This window comes from Lissotriton vulgaris, chromosome 9 (assembly GCF_964263255.1).
Source record: "Lissotriton vulgaris chromosome 9, aLisVul1.2, whole genome shotgun sequence".
Lineage (NCBI taxonomy): Eukaryota > Metazoa > Chordata > Amphibia > Caudata > Salamandridae > Lissotriton > Lissotriton vulgaris.
Genome location: NC_141697.1, coordinates 395,657,804 through 395,672,653, shown reverse-complemented (window position 1 = coordinate 395,672,653; position 14,850 = coordinate 395,657,804). Strand labels below are relative to the sequence as shown.

The window sequence follows — 14,850 nt, the reverse complement described above, 5'->3', positions numbered from 1 at the left end:
TTAGTGGTTAGTCCAACATTATTGTTGGCTATTGAGCTTAGGTTTGTGTGTTTAAAATAACCATTCCATGCATTTACGCCAGTTTCTCTGTGATGGATTAAATTAATAAGCGTTAGTCGTGTTCTTCAGTGTGTGGATGGTTGGGGTGATCTCATGCAGATGATTTGTGATATTAATACACGAGCCTCTGTGCTCATAAGCCAAACTGCATCTACAATTCACAAATAAACTACCATCTAATCCTATCTCACACCTTTTAGTTTGAATTCATGCCCAGGCACTGCAGCACATTACTATAGTCTAAGTATCCAGCAGTAGACGACAACTCCTCACCCACACATCCCCCACACCCATCAGCACTAAGAGAAAAAGAGTGGAAGGTAGCGACCAGTGGAACTACTCATAGCAGTTCTCTGCCACGTACAGGCGTGAAGTACTTCACCTTTAAGCCTGCTGGTAAAAGCAGTGATTAAGGAACGGTAGCAGGGTAGATCTGAATGCCAACACTTAAGAGGAGGGAGGGAGTGGTCGCCCGTGGTCCAGGGGCCCCAGACTAATCCCAGTTATTAACACTTGCATTACCCCACCTGGTAAGAAACATTGTGGAAAAAAGAGATGTTCATTCATAAAGCTCGTCCTTTCCTAAGGTTCTGAAGCAGTCTTAGAAGCAAATGAATCATTGTACAAGAAATCAACATAACCATAAACATTTGTTGTTAGTCATCAGTGATAACCTAGTTATCGAAGCACGACCATTGTTAATCATATTCTTTTAAAAATCTTGAATCTGCTAACCCTTAGTTCACAAAAGAAAATTAATGTTTGGCGAAAACCTTAAAATGGGTATTTTTATGTGGCATATAAGCAGATAATATATGTTTCATTCTCTAAATGACTGATGTCTTCCTCAATAATACATCACAGAAAGCTAATGGCTGCCAGGGACCGAGGAAGTATCATCATTTCTTACAGTATGAACTGAGATGCTCTACTGTGCTTAGTTACCTCCAATGCACAATACATACACCAAAAAAGCACATAACATCACATCAACACCAGTTAAAGAATATTTAGTAAGTTGACATAAAACCAGCCAACATTTGAACTCAACAAACTTCACAGCACTATCCATTAATTTATTTCGCATTTTCCTATAGTGTCACTCCTCCCAGAAGAGTCGCTGTACACACCAGGGCGACAAAAGTGTCAAATGACATTAAAATGATGGTAGAAATGCATTGTCACTGCAGTGGGTGGCACAATGAGTGCTGCAGCCATGGATGACATTTTACTTAGTCCTTAGCTACACTTTGGACACCATAAACTAGGGTCTTGGAGGCAGGTCTCTAAGTGGGATGAAAAACTCGGGTGTCTCTCAAAAGGGCGTGGCCAATAAAATTAAGGTTGTGGCTGGAAAACACGTAAGCTATAAATCTGTGCTTAGCATAATGTGCCGCCTGACTTGTATTTTGCTGTTTCTGTCACTGAATCCAGATACCCAGATACAACAAGTAACATCATATCTACAACAAGCCAGGACTATTGGCTTTGTCAATGGTTAGTTGCATAAGAAAAATAAGCAGCATCTATGGATAGTATATAATATTGAAAAAGCTTCCACTTACAGCCCTGGTGACACCACGACAATGTTGCTGCTCCTGAGTTTCAAAAAGAGAAGGGAAACCCATAGAGAAAATGACTCTAAAGGATTTCCATTCCCTTACAAAGCTCACCTGGCATGACGTCATGCCTTACCTTCCCCACTAGTGAGAAGTGAGCAGTGTGAGCAGTGTGAGCACGCGCACATGATGTGCCTGCTGTCACGGCAGACCGGAAAAAAATGAACTGCCTCTGCGAGGGCACAAAACAGACCCCGATAGAGACCCGTTTGAAGGCCCGTTTTAAAAAACTACCGGTACTCAGCACCGGTGAGTCCCGGCCCACTTAAAAGCCCTGCTTGGAGGTAAGTTAAACATGCCAATCAGGAGAATATAGCAGGAGTAAAATGGCACAGAGTTCAATAGCCAGCAAAAATAGGGTTCAGTAAAAAGGCAAAAAAAATTGGGGTGACCCTGCAGAAAGGGAACATTTCCAACAGTAACTATCTTACGAACTGACACATCAAATATATGTTATACATACCACTTACTTGTAAAATCTCCGGCCACTCAGGTCAAAAATTACATTTTTAAGGACAGTAATAACACTTTTGGGGCCTTTTTAACTGTAATGGCACAAAACTCATGTGGCTGTTAGGGAATCCTGACGATTTCATTAAGCTGATCGAAGAAAATGCATACAAGTAACCAAAACCCAGTACGTAGCAAAAAAGAGAAAGTAAATACTAATGAAAAGTGAGTAAACACTAACTTCACTGTGGTGTAAGCTACTGGATTCCATGGCACTTTTCTATCCATGATCAGAACAGGCAGACACCAGCAAAGATTCATATTCCACAAGTAGTTCTGAGTTCACCTTTAGGTGCTGCTTTAATTAGAAGCGTATGAACTTTGAAAATATAGGGAATTGCCTGGTGCACTGCTCCAAACTGCATTCACAATAGTAGCCTCGAGCTCAAACAAATGCTCACTATTGACTGATATAACCATGTCTTTTCAAAGCACTGTGAAACACAATATAGTTAAGAAGGATGGGGAGGTAATGTGCATAATTGGTAGTGTAGAATTGGAAGTGATGCACCACAGGACTGCTTCTAAAAGTTATTCAAGGCCTGTAACCTGGTAGATACCAGAAGTGAACTCTTCGATTATATTTTAATGTAATGCAGAACCACAAGCTTGCCACCTGTTCATGAAACACAATGCGACACCACCCAGGATACACAGGTTTCAGGAAATCTGGGCTGGATGTTTTAATCTTTCAGAGAAAAACACATTTTCCATTACCTGTTATCACTGATGAATAATTATTATTATTTACTCGAAATTATTCATTTTATTAAAAAACGCAACTTAATGACAAAAAACAGAGCCGTATTTTGATATTTATAATTAAGTATTTCCAATAACTTAAATGATAACCCAGTTAGGGCACTTTTCGAAGGACATAAAAAATTAAATGCAAGAAAAGTCTAAACATCTGACGTGCATTTAAAGGTGTCTGGCACCGACAGAACCATTTGCATAATGCATTCAATAGGTCTACAAGTGTGAGTTGACAAAATAGCAGTTCTGACAGGACTAAAAACCAAATGTTTACTCAGTTAGCTTTGTACAACCGATTTCAAACCAGTACTTTAAACATTCACAAAATCCAAACTGCATCTAAAGTCAAGAAATGTTACATTGAAAAAACAGCAGAACAAACCTTTAGACCAGGCGATCAATTGGAATCAACAGGAGGGCTGGTTTGCAATCCATAATACAGCTGTAGTTATGTACCAAAAGTATACTGCTGGCAGGGTTTGTAGAATGTATGGGTTTGTTACATGCAAAATTATCAATTATGGTACATCACTCTTAATCAGAGCACAATTATTTACTTAAACCCATTAAACAAAGGGTGCCATTCTGACACAAACATATAGAGGTTTCGCCATTAGGCCTAAACCAGGTTTTAATATGTTATATTTTGCTCAACCCTTGTGAAAACTCCTGTTGGCCAGGTACAAACAGCTTCCAATGCATCCATTTTGGCCACTTTTTTAAACATTGGACTGTATATAAGTAAATAAGGACAATTATACCAGTTACGTTAAAATATCACTTAAAAGCAGTAGACACCATTAACCAGTGCAAAGATACAACTGATATTCACGATTTTTTGAGCTCACTTGTGTAGTCGCTGGAATGTGACCGCAGAGATGCTAGTCTTAACGTTTCTATTACTCAGATGTTCAACTATGCCAATATATAAATGATGATTAGTGTACACAAAAAACAATACAATTACTTTAAATATAGTTAAAAACATCAAACAGAAGCATGTGCATAAAACAGCCATCAACCTATTTAAAAACGATTCAACATGAAACACAATTCCCCAAGCCTTCAAATAACAAAGTATTTGTGTACTCAGCATTGCCTTTCTGAGCATCAACCTAATAAAAGAAAAGCAAACATGAACCCTCAAAGGGGCATCACATGTTCTACTCTAACCTCTCCATGCATTTAAAAAAGAGCTTAACATTTTTAGAGATCAGACAAAGTCAATAAAAAAAGAAAGATAGAATAGCAACTGAAAAAACCCTTCACTTACAAGACATTCTGCAAAGGACGACGCAGTCAAAGTGGCAAAAACAGAAGCAATGGCAGATCCACTCCCTACTGACCATATTATGACAGGGCCGCCTCAGAACAGGCCCCCGCGCCGGCTTTTCATGATCCGCACCTGCCCGCCCTCCTGCAGCAGGCCAAGTTACACCAAGAGTAACCAATACTCCACTACAGCAGGGAAGTGTGCCTCCGACTGTAAATATTTCATCAGCGCTACTTACTAACATTTCCAAAACCATCGGTGTGTTTGTGCGGCATTTGTTTCTGCACCAATCAACTATATTTGTGTCCACTGAAGAAACCGCAGGCAGTTGTTCTTCTTACTGTCTTGTTGGTTTATCAGAATTTCCATTTACAACCTAATTCTCTGTGTTGAGCAGATCTGCCAAGCCTTAGTCAAACTATTCCTGCTGATTCATTATGCTGAAACTATGGCTGGGCATTGCATTCACAGAGAATTTAATTATTTATTGGTTAAATTTACCACCTGTCCCCTTACAATTTATTTTCTTTATTCATTCACAATTACGCTCTTTTCGTTCCCCCTGGTTATTACTTGTATTCCCTTTTGCTCAGGCTATTTACTGCACAGATGTCCCACAAGATTTTATATATTTATTGGATCAACAGAATGACAGTCATGTCGCTTTAATGCCGCCTCGTGGAGACTTGGGGAGCACATAATTGGAAATAAATACTTCTTGTTCTGAACCTTCTTTTTCCACAATCACCTTGTATTGTGTTTCTTTTTTTAACTTTCTTTTCCCTTTCTGCACGCCTGTCAATCACGTTGTCTCCCCTTTCGCTTCTGTCTCATTAGTAAACAAGAAAACATGGAAGCCGGTTTGGGTGTGGTACATCTGAATTCAGGATAAACAAAAATTTAAAATACAACATTCCTAAATCTACAATGGGACACCACAAACTGACATGTACTCATACCCTGAAGAAATGTCTGCTTTAATTATTGCTGGCGTTTTTGCTTCACTATAAAACCTATGCGTCTCTTAACATTATGGACCAAAACTATTTCAAAGCTAAAAAAAAATCACATTCTTACAGTCCTATATTATCACGATCTCTCGCATTGTGACTAAGGAACATAGCCTAAAACAAGCATTGGAAATGCAATAGGTCTCGCATTAGAAAAGTTGGAGCTATTGGTCTTGTAAATGACAAATATTTTATTTATTTGTTGGTTTTTAAAATAGCTAAATTGATAGCTTTGTCATTTACAACGCCAATAGTTATAACTTTCGCGAATGTGACACCTATAGCATTTGGAATGCAACATGTTTTGTATTTACGTGACATAGATGGCAGCTCTGGTCGTTAGGCCACATCTCTAGAGAGCAGGAGAGTGCAGCAGGGGAGAGAAGCACAGCAATGCAATAGGTCTCGCATTAGGAAAGTTTGAGCTATTGGTATTGTAAAGGACACATTTTTCATTTATGTGCTTGTTTTGAAAATTGCGAAATTAATAGCTTTGTTATTTACAATGGCAATAGTTTTATCTTTCGCAAATGTGACACCTATTGCAACACAATATGTGTTGTAGCACTGAGTGGTGTGAGGGTGAGTGGGTGTGTGAGGGTGTGAGGGTGAGTGAGGGTGTGTGAGGGTGTGGGTGGGTGAGGGTGAGTGAGGGTGTTTGAGGGTGTGTGAGGGTGAGTGAGGGTGTGTGAGGTGGTGAGGGTGAGGGTTAGGGGGTGTGAGGGTGAGGGTGAGAGGGTGACAGAGTGTGTGTGAGGGTGAGGGGATGAGGGTAAGGGTGTGTGAGGGAGAGGGGGTGATGGTGAGAGGGGGTGAGGGTGGGTGAGGGTGTGTGAGGGTGAGGGGGTGTGAGGCTGAGTGAGGGTGAGAGTGTTGTGAGGGGTGTGAGGGTGAGTGAGGGTGTGTGAGGATGAGGGGGTGAGGATGTGAAGGCGCGTTTGGCAGTGTATGTTTTAACGCTCGGAATATCATAATTAAACGTACGTAGCGTCACCAGAACTCATTTTGTTTAAAAAAAAAAAAAATAAATAAAAAATTCGCAGTCTGTTGCTGTCCTTGCAAATCAGAGAAACACTGCACGGTAACAATTATTCACCTTTCTTTAAGTAGAGTACCTCGTCGGCCATCTTGGATCGGTTATTGATATTGAGGTCCAAACCATGTAGTTGGGGAATCTTACTAAGCCCTCTTTTTTATATCTACGGGGCACGGTAAGCAGCCAGTTCTAAGATGGCAGCTCCTGCGCGTGGCCCGCGTGTGGACTCGGACTCTGACAGCAGCGAGGACCTGCAACGTTTTCGAGAAGCGACGTGGGTGGTGGCACCGGTGCGAGGTATCGTGGGGAGAAAAGGGGTGCATAGAAAATGTGGATGTGTTTGTACGGCGCTCAAGCGTTGAAACTGAGAAAGGGCCAGAGTTGCAGGCAGAGATACAGAGGGTTAATCTATGTCAACCGACTGCGGCTGGTTGCGTCTTACTGTGGGAAATAATGGAAGCGACCAGGCTGGAATGGACTGCTTATCAGACGACCGTTTTGGAGTTTCATGAATTACGTCAAGGGGGTGTGACCGTGATGTGTTAATGAGCGTAATAAGCGGTGCAAAATATTGCTTACGGCCGCAGAACAGTGGTGGTCGTAATTCAAAAAGTTGAATGTTAACAGGTGTTTACCTGCTTGGAGTGGAGAAGAATGGTAATTAACTACATGAATACCTTGTAGTTCGTTTTACTATACTTTTTTAAATGTCCACGTCCTGCTAATACAAGATGGACCGCTCTGTCAACAAGAGAATGCTGTGCTTATAGCTGGTGTAGTTGATGTAAGAGAGCAATCTGTTCTGGGTTACCTAGCGGCCATCTTGGAGTGATGCAAAGTCACAGATAATGTTTAGGAAGGTGTGGACTTTGTGATCATTGAATGAGTTACGTGACGAACGATCAGATTTTTTGGGGACAAAACATGTTGCAAAAGAAACGTGTAGGAACTTTGAATGAACCCTTACCTTTGTTTGCACAAAGGTTTATGTTTTCTACAGGATGCGAGTACAAGTAGGGAAGGCAGAGAAGGGGAGGGGGGAGGAGAAATGCGACACGGCGGGCAGGGGAGGGGGCGAGGGGGGAGGAGAAATGCAACACAAACAAGACGGAGGGAAGGCAGATAAGGGGAGGGGGAGGAGAAATGCGACACGGCGGGCAGGGGAGGGGGCGAGGGGGGAGGAGAAATGCGACACAAACAAGACGGAGGGAAGGCAGATAAGGGGAGGGGGGAGGAGAAATGCGACACGGCGGGCAGGGGAGGGGGCGAGGGGGGAGGAGAAATGCGACGTGCGGATGAGGGAACTGATGTGCACGCGCTTTTAAGCTCAATGCGCATGCGCATTGAGCTTAAAAGTCACGGGCACTGCAAGGAATCGCCACGATTCCTTGCAAGTTAGTTAAAGAGTGGTTAAGCCCCCATAGTCTCGCAAGCTCGATGTGCATGCGCATCGACAGGCGAGACCTAAAAACATGTGAGTCAGAGGGCAAACATTTTATATACATGGGAATATTCCTCACTTACCCCCAATAGACCAAACTCGAACGTCCACCCCATATTTCACTTTAATTTACGTTTATTTTATAGTTTTCATATGACCCTTCTTTGCTTAGCAGTAGACAGGGCCTCATTAGACATGTTTGAACTTTGTATTAAAACTGTGAAAAATCTGTGTTTTCAAACGATTTGTAGTAACAAATAATAATAAAAAGTGCTGCGTGCAGCATTTTACATTGAAAAAAACAAGTTTTGCCATATTGATTCGAAATCCAAAGGTTTTGTTTACCCTTGCCCCCACTCAGCCCTGGTCTCAACCATTCACACCTTGCATCCTGTCTCTCTCCCCGGAAGTGGAGAATGTTTTCCTCTCACTGTAATACACGGAAGGATTCACACGAATGCCAGGACACATTTAATTGCTCTAACAAGGCTGTCACGTCAAAGTGATAACAGCCCCTTCCACAATCATATTATTAATAAACCCCCTCGTATTCCAGTCTAAAAAGTACTGTCTGGGTGGTTTTCACTGCCTTAACCAGTTTTGACGGTTCATGATTTAAGATTACAGTCAATAATTATGAATCACAATATAATATGTTCCTCACTTTTTCAGGCAGATGTAGTAATACTCTATGTTGGGGGCACCACAACCCCCCTCACATCTCACTCACCCATGGGCTCACGACCCATGGTCTTCTTCCCCGACCCATGTCCCCCACATTTCCACAGTGAAAGGCCCCAGCACCCCGTACCGGACGGATGATGTTGTGTGGCATGGCCTCTAGATACATTCGCGACTCGCGCTTCAATACTTGCGGGGGGGAGGAGGGTCTCGCGCGGGGGACAATAAAATAAAGCACCCTTAAGCAAACTAAACTTACTGGATCCGCGCCGCCTCTGCAAGTCCTCCTGGGCAGGGGTCGACTCCCACGTTGGCGCCTCATAAACAAATGGCCAATCACCGACGACAATGGCTCAGAGCAGCCAACACCCACACGCGGCACCATCCTGCTACAGCAGCCAATCCTGGTGCAGCGTTAACAGCGCCGCTGCGCCAGGATTGGCTAAGAGCAGACTGCTATCTGCCCATTTTGAGACCGGGGCCCCGGGTCCCTGCCTATGTCCAGTAGTGCTAGGGGAGGAAGGGGGGGGGGGGGGAGGAAGGTCTAAACTGTGCGCATGCGCGGGCCAGTCGGAATCTGGACTACTACGGGATTTTACATGTGCAGTCAGTCACCCCACTGCCTGTGCGCTGCCTGCCTGTCACTCTCTGCCGCAGCCCCGCCCCCCACGGCCCACTTCCTTATGGATGCCCGATCCTGTAGGGCTTCTCCCGGGGCCTTAGTGCGCTCGGCTCAGATTAATTTTTAAAAAGTTATTTATTCTTAAAAAGTTATTTATTCATCATCATCTTGGCAGTGCGGTCGTCCATGGCTAGTGGGGCAATGCCCCAACGCCCCCAATGGATGCACCGCCACTGCTTGAAGTGCCCTAACTCCAATCTTTTATTGAAGAAAATCTGCATTAGCTTCAGGGGTTAAAAATAACATTAAACAGCCTGCAAGATGTATGTGAACACTCATGAATGTATAAGCTTCTAAGTATTCACTTACCATTGCCTGTACTCCCTCCCTGAAACAGAACAAAACCACCCGTAACTCTACATTTGCAATCTACAGATTTGAAAGGATTTCATCAGTTCTAATTCTGTGAATCAGGATTGGTCATTTTTACACCTAAATTTAGGTTGGTGAAAAACTGCTTTGTGAATTGTGCAACATATTAGCAAAATAGATTGTGACATGACTTTGTATTATTGGGAAACGCGTGCAATGGAGGAAGGGGTTAAACGTTTCCCTTCTAAGATTCACTGGTTCCATTTGTTAAAATATCCCTGTGATGGAACTAAATCGCAGACAAGGTTAGAGGTACTCAAACAATCACCAGCAAATAACCTAATTTCAATCTTCAGAGACATTCAGGTCTAGTTTTTTCAAACTGCACGTGTCACATCTGCTCAATTTAAGATGCAGCCCTTGGAACGATTAAGGACATCCACTGTATAGCTAACTGACTAGGGGGCAGGGCTGGAATGGCCAGAGCAGGCACAGGACGTTTTGCCCGGAGGGCCAGAAAGGTGTGGGCGGAGGGGGCGGTTTTGGACCAGTGGAGGCCGGTTTTGTTACTGGGAGACTGTTTTGTAGCAGTGCTCTGCTGGCGACCGGGCCGAGTTAATTACCAGGGGTGGTCTGCATTCCCAGTCCGGCCATGCTAGAGGGCCGTACGTGTGTAGCTTTTTTTAATTCGCAAACTGCCCGTTTCACAGAATCAGGCCATTGCGAAAAGGAAAAAGCCATTTTCCAATATACAAAAGCCAAATTGCGATTCGATGACCTGTTACTGAATTGCAATTTGGGCTTATGAATCCGTATTTGGAAGTAGTGTGCTAGGGCATCCCTTCCTGATGCCGATTCGCATTGGTATGAAATGCGGCTGTAAAATATTTGTATTTTACCACCAACTTTAAAAGCCATTTGGGATCCCTTCCTGTTTGAGAATGAAAAATATGTAAGAGCAGGCATTGTCCCACTGACCACTACCTACTCTTAAAAAATGAAACCGAATTAAAGGAAAATGGGATACATTTTTAAAAAATTGCTTTATTTAAAAACAATCACAGACATGGTGGTCTGCTGAACCCAGCAGGCCACCATCCCTGTGACTTTTGGGATTCCTAACGAGTTGCAAATTGCGGTTTATGTCATTAATATGCAAGAGGTAGGTCTATTTGGGACCCACTGGAAATCACACTTTCGTACATTAGTGTTTGCGATTACCAAATTGCAAATCGCAAATATTCGCTATTTGGTAATCGCAAAAATGTACCTTTGTACATCCAGTCAGGACTATTAGAAATGTAATCTAGATTTGTCCTCTGCATAGTCTGGGCAAAGAGAAGCACAACATTTACATAACTGAACTTCCAGTTTATCTATATTCCTGTCTTTGGTTTTTGGTATAACTTGTTCACTAGTTCTTATTTCAAACTCTCTGCAAAAATATATTACGCTGGAGTCTGCTAATAAGTAAAGTGATATTTACTGAATTTTATAGCTATCACTAAGATGATGGTTTGACCTTGTGTTTCCAAATTGGGTATTTTTTCAAACCCCCCACCTTTTAAACAATAGTGGATACAATGCTCAACATTTACCCTATTGAAATCATTATTCTTAAAATTGATAGCCAAAAGTGGTGAAAGAGCAAAAGTTGTGTTTTTTTAATTAATACCAATGAAGCGGTTTGAGCCTATAAAATTGAAAAGAAAAGTGTAAAATGCCCCCCCCCTCTTAAATATTTTAACATTGCAACTTTCGGAGTACAGTGACTCTAGGTATATTTAGCATGTAAATTGTTCTTCTCCCTTATACATTTTCTCCTCTGTTCGTAAGATGTATTGCGAAGGATTTAATACCACTGTAACTGTTGGAAGCTACAATACTACCAGTCCTGCCAAGTATCACGCATCAGGCGTTAGACTAACACATTTCAGTGTGGTGCTTCGCATCACTGCACTGAAATGCATTGTCACACATATGATGCATTCTGTATAGTGTCTTAGCTGAATTATGTGGGAAAAATGGGGGTACCCCTGAATTAATTTCCGAAATCATGGTGGTAATATTACATGTGTATAAACATTTAGGAAATGAGTAAAAAAATGTAGACCTATGCTAAACGGACACAATGTGTGACCAGAATGAAATAATTATCAAAAATATATTTTATTTATTTTTAATACAAAAAGATGTTTTATTATTTTCTCTTTTGAATCAATGAAAAGGGAGTTGATTAAACATAGCATCAATAGCACATTTGATAAACGTACAGTTTTTCCCTTTGCATATGTATATAATACAGAATAGATAGAAGGATATAGTATTTGGCTAAAGTATTGTCTATATATGTATTGGGTGGTTTTGTTTTGTTGATTTCATTGTTTTTTTAAATTATGTCTACATAGTACAATATCATGTTTAATACATTTTACTAAAATATGATGCATCATTAGGCCATGCATGAATAGATTAAGATGTGTAAATAAACTATATCCTTATATCTAATCTGTATTAAATGCATAGGCAAAGAGAAAAACTGTACATTTATGAAATGTGCTATTGATGCTATGTTTAATCATCTCTCTTTTCATTAATTCCAAAGAGAAAATATAAAAAAATCTTTTTGTATAAAAAAATAAATAAATATTATATTTCTGATAATTATTTCATTCAGGTTACACATTGTGTTTGTTTAGCATAGGTCCACACATTTTTACTCATTTCCTAAATGTTTATACACATGTAGTGTCTTAGATGAAGCCTGTAAGCCTGTCTAAAACTATTACGGAGTGTGAGGCAGCTGGGTGCACGCCGCCAGTGGCCTGCACGCGCTGCTCCTGCACGCTTGTGGTGATTGCAGATGAGTTACGGACTGCTACCAGGCTGACTGTGCTGCTACAATGTATCCTATTCTGATACCTGCTGAGGCAGGATTTAATGCAAAGTCTGGCCGAGGTACCGCGGAGGTACGTCACCTCCGGTCCTGTTGCCGGAGCAGGAAGTTTGTAAAGAAGGCAGTTTGCTACTACTTTGCGGGACTCAGACGCTGGCCTCCCAGCGCTGCCTGCTGCTTGCACCGGCCCACCCGCACTGTGTCTGTAACTATGGCCGCCACCCGCGGCAAATTGAATTATGGCCGTGCCAAGCCTGGGATGGTGGAAATCACGAAGTCAATGACTGATGTGTAGCGCCCGCCAGGATAGACTATGTTTGTGTGCTGAGTTGGTTTTAAGACTGGGCAGCCTGGATTTAGGAGGCGGGCAGCAAACCGAAATGATTGCTGCCCGCGGGCTCGCGACCTGTAGAGCCTGGCTGCTGCCATGCAGGCGATAGGCTGTGTGGCTCTGGCAGGCGGTGTGGAGGCAGAAGGTAAAAGGCAGCAGCCATCACCAGTTCTGGCCGTAGTCGGCCGAAACCACAGGCTTCAGCTTACAACTTCAGTGTATACAGGTAAGACTGCAAAGAAGCGTTACAGCTGTTTTCTATAAAGACTGATGCACCTGCTATTTGTGCCATCTCCGTGATAGTTATGCAGCTTGACACCAAGTTGATCAAGGCTCATTAAGGTTTGTTGTGCACCGTGCCAAATCCGTCCCCTGGTCTCCCTTGACTTGCATGAGTCATGTGGGTTAATAAGTGGATAATGTGGTTCTGGGACGGCGGAGGGTTCACAGACCTGGCCAGTGAGAAGTGGTTGCAGTGGAAATTGTGTTAGCCGACGACCATCACGGTGTATACAAGGGGCCTGGCTGCACCAGGGGTGACTGAGAGCATTGTATAGCCTACATTCTACGTACTATAGACTTATGTACCATCACTGTTGCAGTCTGCATTGCTGAACATAATGACCATATTGGGCCTGACATTATCACCTGGATTCTCATCGAGCGAGCGCAGCAAGACTAGAGCGGGGTGATCCTTTGTAATTTGCATCACCTGAATCCTTGCATATTACATGCCGTCTGTGATATTAGTTGAAAAGGAACAGTCAGCCAACGAGTACATTCGCATGCCCCTATTGACCGCCTAACAGCTCGGCACCTTAGCCTGCACAATAACATTTAGTTAACACTTTCACGCCTTCCCCTGCCCCGTGGCCATCACACAACAATGCATCTGAAGGTAAAGGCACTTACGCTGAGTAGGACGTATGAAGACTCTGCTACTGGTCTCTGTGACATGCGCTAATTTTGAGTTCAAGGTTTGTTTCAGAGGGTAAGGCGGTGCCCGGCAAACAAATGGCCCTAGGGTGTGCACAGACTCTCGCTGCCAGTCACAGACTAGAGCAGGATGTTTACTAGCCCGGAGGAGAGCAATCACATGGCTCTCCACCGGCTAGATTACTTAGTTGACACAAACAACATTTTATTCGACTGGGCACATATGCAGACCGTGTGGGGAGTGTTACAGGTGCTTCCCCGTTCTCTCCTAGCCAAGCACTCAGCACTGTTTGTGTGAAACTGATAAGGAGAGTTGGGTTCCAGAGTCTCCAGCTGTGGTGCTCCCCTTCACGAGCTCTTTCACTTAAACTGGCAATTTGGCAACCATTTATCACAACGCGGACATCCTGCAAAGGTAGTGCCTTTCTATATCCGGTGTTTTGCAGCAGTTTTAAGAAGATCAAATGGGTGTAATTTCTAATATTTTCCCTTGTTTTCATTGCTTGATTTTGCTCGCGAGAAAGTGTCACACATGGTCGCTGAATGTCACTCATAAGTACACTGAAATTCTGAAAATGTCACATAAGTAATCTAAAAGATTGGCAGCTATGTACTACAGTTAATATCACTGTCTACTGGAATCTAATTTCATATACTATCGAACCCGGAAAATGAAAACCATTACTTTCCTATAACTTGTTCTGGAGATGCATTTCACCCAAAGCTACGGTGTTTGTACATTTTTCTGCCGACTAGCATGCATGCTATTGTGTCTTTCTCCCATTTTGATTCTTGTACCTACTGAAAAATATAATATATAAGCTTCTGACTAACACAGATTATATCCCTGGTGTTAACAGACGAAGACAACAACACAACTAATATTCAGATTTATCGTCGTTTTGCTTTAGGTTACCGGTTGCATTGTCTGGGCCATTTAAAGCACAGCTTTTCCCTGAATGAGTGAGTATATGACATATGATTAAACATATTCATTATCACTCACCCAAGCTAGGTGACACATTAAACAAACGGCTATGGAGAGATCCAACATTTCTGTTGCTGTGCATATAGACAGTTGCTCTTTGAACAATGCAGACGCAGTCATAGGTGGCCAGTGTCACAACTGAAGAAAGCACCCACTCAAAGCCTGCAAATGTAAGAGGGCAGCATATTTCTGTAGCCTGCTCAGTGAACGCGTGAATTGAAATGGCGCTCCCTGACAGCCATCAAATTTGAAAATGTCAGAGACAGCCCCTTCATCCTCTTTGATTTGCAGAAGGATGGAAGGACATGAAATGACTTCC

At 42.6% G+C, this 14,850-nt stretch overlaps 1 protein-coding gene across 16 annotated transcripts in view; it reads right to left on the bottom strand.

Moving 5' to 3' along the window:
* EVL (Enah/Vasp-like) overlaps positions 1-14,850 on the bottom strand; it is a 581,837-nt gene that overhangs the window by 208,859 nt on the left and 358,128 nt on the right. The gene's annotated exons all lie outside the window — the stretch shown is intronic.